The 5,315-nt window shown below is 42.1% G+C and overlaps 1 long non-coding RNA gene across 1 annotated transcript; it reads right to left on the bottom strand.

Moving 5' to 3' along the window:
- Positions 1-394: 394 nt before the first annotated feature.
- Positions 395-3,348, bottom strand: LOC141540865 (uncharacterized). Its single transcript, XR_012481594.1, has 2 exons — positions 2,617-3,348; positions 395-1,831 (listed from the first exon to the last, which is right to left on the bottom strand). It is a non-coding gene; the product is annotated as an uncharacterized LOC141540865 (long non-coding RNA).
- Between the last annotated feature and the right edge of the window lie 1,967 nt (positions 3,349-5,315).

The raw sequence follows: 5,315 nt of genomic DNA, 5'->3' as shown, positions 1-5,315 counted from the left end.
GTTCAAACTGTCTGGCCTCAGACAGTTACTAGCTGTGTGATTCTGGGCAAGTCACCTAAACCTTTGCCTTAGAATGCCTTATCTGTAAAATGAACTGGAAAAGAAAATAGCAAACCTCTTATGTCATGTGACACCCCTTCAAACACTCTATTTGTCTATGGTCTTGATGAGGTCTAAATTTTTGATGGTCAGGGAACCAAAATGAGATTAGGCCTTCTTGTGGTCAGGGAGTTAAATGATGAGGTTAATGGCAAGTTCAGGGTTCAGGGAACCAAATGGAGAGGTTTGGCTCCCCTAAGTCCCCCTTGGGATTCCCTGTAAGGTAGGGAGTTGTGGGAACCCCCTTTCTGGTGGCACAGAGATCCTTTGTAAAGGAATTTATGAACCTGAAAAGTTAGACTGATAAAAAGAAGTTTATTATAGGCATTGGGAAGTCAGCCTTTGCTCTATGCATGAAGAGAAAAGCTGAATTCCTTAATGGCAAAGCCCTGACAGAGATATAAAGTAAGGTCCTGACAGAGAGATATAAAGTCTCATTAGGGAAATAGGTGGCGATGTTCTACCTCAGTTTCCCTGCACTAATTTCCCTTTGTCCTGAGTTTCCCTGAATTGTTCTACCTCAGTTTCCTTAATTGTTCTGCCTCAATCCCCTTAGTTATAAAACCTCCTCTCTGGTCCATTAAGACTGAGAACCAGGGGCAGCTAGGTGGCGCAGTGGATAGAGCACCAGCCTGAAGTCAGGAGGACCCGAGTTCAAATGTGATCTCAGACACTTCCTAGCTGTGTGACCCTGGGCAAGTCACTTAACCCCAGCCTCAGGGGAAAAAAAAAAAAAAAAAAAAAAAAAAAGACTGAGAACCATTTGCTCTAAGGTTATAAATACATGTGAGACTTCCTGGCTCCTAATTCCTTCTGCCCTCAAGAATTTATGACACTGCCCCCTCTAAAATATTCCAAAAGATAAGACTATCCCAGATACCTCATTGACATCTTTACTTCTGGTAATTCAAACATCCTGACTCTGGCTTTTAGTAAGAACTTATAACCTCCCCACATCCTGACAGAACCAAATGGTTCCAAAAACCTTCCCGTTCTTTTCTTTCTTTGTTCAAAAAAAGATATAAAAAGACTTGGGATTCTCCCATTCATCACTAGATACTTTGAGACAAGAGTCCTGTCCAGTCAATTATACTCTCCAATTAATAAAATATTAAAAACTCTCTAATCTCTATCTTGCCTCAGTTTCTCCTGCATTACAGGGATAAAGAGAGGATAACGCTGGAAGAGAATATCATCTCAGCAGGCAGAGTTTTCTGTGTCAGGAATGGCATATTAGCTCCCCTGCAAAGAGAGGGTTTAAGATTGGCTCTTTGTATAAGCCTTAGCTACAAACTGGGGGTTGCTCCATGGGGGCTGGGTTTTCAGCTTGAGCTAGAATTGAACAGAAAATCTTCAGTTGAATAGGGTGTTTCTCCAATTCAATAGGATTGGTATCTCCAGGTCCAAAGCCTCACCCAGACAACAGAATAAAGCTGTTTATCCTTAGGCAAGGAGAATTTGTCCTTCAGGAGTTTTAGAATTTTGGGGTCCCTTCATTCCCCCATCAAGCAGTCACCTCCAAATGCATTTGGGATAAAGGGTGGAGGTCTTTTCTTCTATAGCTGTTTTGAGCTGGCAAGGGTCATAGAGATGTCCCTAGTTCATTTGGGGGTTCATGCCAGGAGGTGAGTCTGAAAACGGCAGCAGGGCATCTAAGAGGTGTTTGTCCCAGTCAGTCAGTCGTCCCATGTTCTCCAGGCTGAAGGGCGGTTGAAAATCCAAAGCTTGAAGCCTAGAGAAAACATATCTCAGGAACAGATTAAAAGTAGGGTGTCATCCAGGGTTGAGATGGTGACATTTGCAAATGGGGTCTTTGCAGGGAATGCTGCCTTTAAGAATGCTGATAGCCCACCTAACACTACATAATGCCTCCACTGCCCACAGAGCTCCCCAGCTGAAGCTAGTTAAGGAGTTAATTGCTGGCAAGGTTATAGAAAGCCAATCAAGAAGGTAGGAGAGAAAATGCTAGGAGCAAAAAGTTCTAGTCCATAGTAAAAGTGTTAAGTAGTCTAGTCTAGGGTGTAAACCGCCCTTTCACTCAGATTTCCAGGAAAGCTCATTTTTCCTGGGGTAGGGTCAGGGTGGTAGGGAGTAAGGGTGTGATGGATTCAGAGAGTCAGGTCAGGTAGGAGGCCTTGATATCTATTAGGTTTACTAAGCCACTGATGTCCGTTGGCTATCCCAGGGTTAATTTAGGGCTTTTTTCAATTAAAAACTGCCACTGCTCTTTGTTGTGAAGCAGGGTCTAGAGGAGGGCCATGCCCCTTAGGGCTGCAAATCAAGATAAGAATGCAGTTAAATTTTTCCAAATTTCTTAACTGTCTGAAGGTTTGTGCTCTTTAAAAAAAATTCCTTTGAAAGTCTGAGAGAGTAGGGTCTCACCATAAAATCACGAAGCTGGCTTAGGCAGAGGTCCTGAGCCTCCCTCGCCCCCTGCTATCCCCACTCTTATGGGGAGGGGTGGAGAGAGACCAGAGGGCCAGATTGAGAGCCAAGTAGAAGCCCCACCCATCTTACCGGCTGCCAGGTGTTTCGATGTCCTGTTAGAGCAAGGGGGAACTTGACCAAGCCCCAAATTCCTGCCAGAGGGCAGGACATGGGGGGGGCGGTTCGACCCCTGTGCCATCCACCAGGTGGTGACTCTCCTGCTGGATAAGCAGTTCCTCTAGTGCTTCTCCTGCTCGAACTCAGGACAGGGACTGGACAACCTCTTCAGACCGTCTCCTGGGGTTCCCAGCCTCAGTCTGGGATTTGCATTAAGAAGGCACCTCTGCTCCGAGTGTCTTTCCCAGGAAGCAGAAGTTGCCCTCAGGAGAAGAAAAAAAGCTGAGAGTCTTAGGTTTTAGTTCAGGTGAGAGATAGTTAAAGAGCCACAGCTGTTTCTAACAGCATAGTGGGAGAAACAAGAGGGCTCAAAATTGGCTCCTTCGGTTTTTTAGTAGCCAGGTTTCTCCTTAGGCTGGGAGGGGTCCGACTTTGAAAGAGACACTTTCTCTGGGAGTGTCTCTGGCCAGCTGCTTCTGCCTTAGGGCAGAGATCAGTTCCAGGATTTGAAAGAAAAAAAGCACTTTAGGAGTACTTTGAGATGCGGTTAGTGGAGGGAGACTGATTTTCTTTCAGCTGATCTTCAAGTTTTGAGGTTTTTCTCAAGCCTAAAGTCTCTGCTTTTAAGAGACAGCCTAAAGATGAGTCTTTAGCTTTAGAGGTACAGGCCCCAAGCTCTCCCAATTCTATAGCTTTTTTGTTTTCTGTAGGCGTCCCTAAGAGAGAGAAAGATATGGCAAAAACTTTAATTTTTGTCAGTCTCAAAGTGTATACAGGACTAAGACTTGGACTCCAGTCTTTATGATTCCAAAGTCTATCCACCTTCCATCCACCACACCATACCACCTGTCCTTGTGTATTCTACATTTCTAATAAGAGAAAAAAAACCATGTTGTACTTCACACAGAAAGATGATGCTCTGATCCACCCCAATTACTTTGCATTGTGCTCTGAGTTGTTTTTCTGGTAGTGGAGACAAGTTATTGAGTCATACAACTAGTTTTCCCAGTGAGGTGACTAGCCAGGGCTGGAAGTTTTCCTTTGAGTAGGTAAATTAGCCCTTGGTCTTCTTGGTTCTTCTCAAGAATTCAGTGATCCAAGGCAATCCCAATAAACTTTGGATGGAAAATCCAATTTGCGTCCAGAGAGACTGAATGTGGATCAATACACACTATTTTCATCTTTTTTTTTTCTTTCTCGTTTTTTTCCTTTTATTCTGATTTTTTTTCTCTCCACCTAGCTCATATGGAAATATGTTTTTTAAAAATGTATAAAACTAAAAAAAAAAAATAAATTAAATCTTTAAAAATGAAAAAAAAAAAAAAAAAAAAAAGATGGAGTACAGAGCTAATGTTACTGTCTAGAAGAAGTCCAGAGCTGGAACCAGACAGCCTCGTGGTGAAGGTAGTCCTCTGAATGAGCTTAGTCCTCTGAATCCAGAGGCTCTTTCTTGTACCAACAGCTGTAGACTCTAAAAATCCTGGTATAAAAGCTATGTCAAACCTAAAGGGAACATCTTAAGGATTCCATCAAAAGTCTTTCCAGAAACTATGAATTATCCTTTTGCCATATGCATTTTCTAAGCTCAAGCTAACAAATGGAGCTTCTCCATGCCACCCTTCTGTTCTAGTGTGTCTTAAGCTCTTCTATGGTTGCCATCTATGTCCTCTCTCTGCCTTTAAGCTCTTACTTTAGGACACACTAATAGTGTTCTCTATACTTTATCTTGTCCTCCTGTGTCTTGTACCTTACTCTAATATAAGTCATCTTCTTTTAAGATATAAAATACTCTGCTCACTACTTTTCTTCTTCTATGCTCATTGGGTCATTTACTTAGCCCTTTTTTAGGGCCTTAATTGACCTCTGCTAAGAAAATTGAATTAGCAGGATGATTTCAGAGAGGCCTGGAGAGACTTACATGAACTGATGCTGAGTGAAATGAACAGGACCAGGAGATCATTATACACTTCAACAATACTATATGATGATCCATTCTGATGGACGTGGCCATCTTTAACAATGAGATGATTCAGACCAGTTCCAATTTTCCAGTGATGAAGAAAACCATCTACACCCAGAGAGAGAGCTGTGGGAACTGAATGTGAACCACAACAAAGAATTTTCACTCTTTCTTTTGTTGTTTACTTGCACTTTGTTTTCTTTCTCCATTTTTTCCCCCTTCTTGAATAGATTTTTCTTGTGCAGCGACTGGATAAATATGTATACATATATTGGATTTAACATATATTTTAACATATTTAACATGTATGGGACTACCTGCCATCTAGGGGAAGGGGTGGAGGGAAGAAGAGGAAAATTTAGAACAGAAGGTTTTGCAAGGGTCAATGTTGAAAAATTACCCATGCATGTTTTGTAAATAAAAAGCTTTAATAAAATTTTTTAAAATGTAAAAAAAGAGAGAGAGAGAGGAGAATTGAGCTAGGACACTGGGCCTGGAGTAAGGAATAACTGAGTTCAAATCTGTTCTCAAATACTTGCTTTCTGGTCCTAGGTGGCCCTAGGTGAGTTGCTTAACCTCATTTGCCTCAGTTTCTCCTCTGTAAAATGGAGACAATAGAAAAGAAAATGACAAACTACTCTAGTATCTTTGCCAAGAAAACCCCAATGGATTGGCCATGACTGAACAACAACAACAAAGCGAATCAAGGAAT

The sequence above is a fragment of the Sminthopsis crassicaudata genome, chromosome 4 (assembly GCF_048593235.1).
Source record: "Sminthopsis crassicaudata isolate SCR6 chromosome 4, ASM4859323v1, whole genome shotgun sequence".
Lineage (NCBI taxonomy): Eukaryota > Metazoa > Chordata > Mammalia > Dasyuromorphia > Dasyuridae > Sminthopsis > Sminthopsis crassicaudata.
The sequence above is the reverse complement of the archived record's forward strand: the minus strand, read 5'-3'. Positions and strand labels throughout refer to the sequence as shown.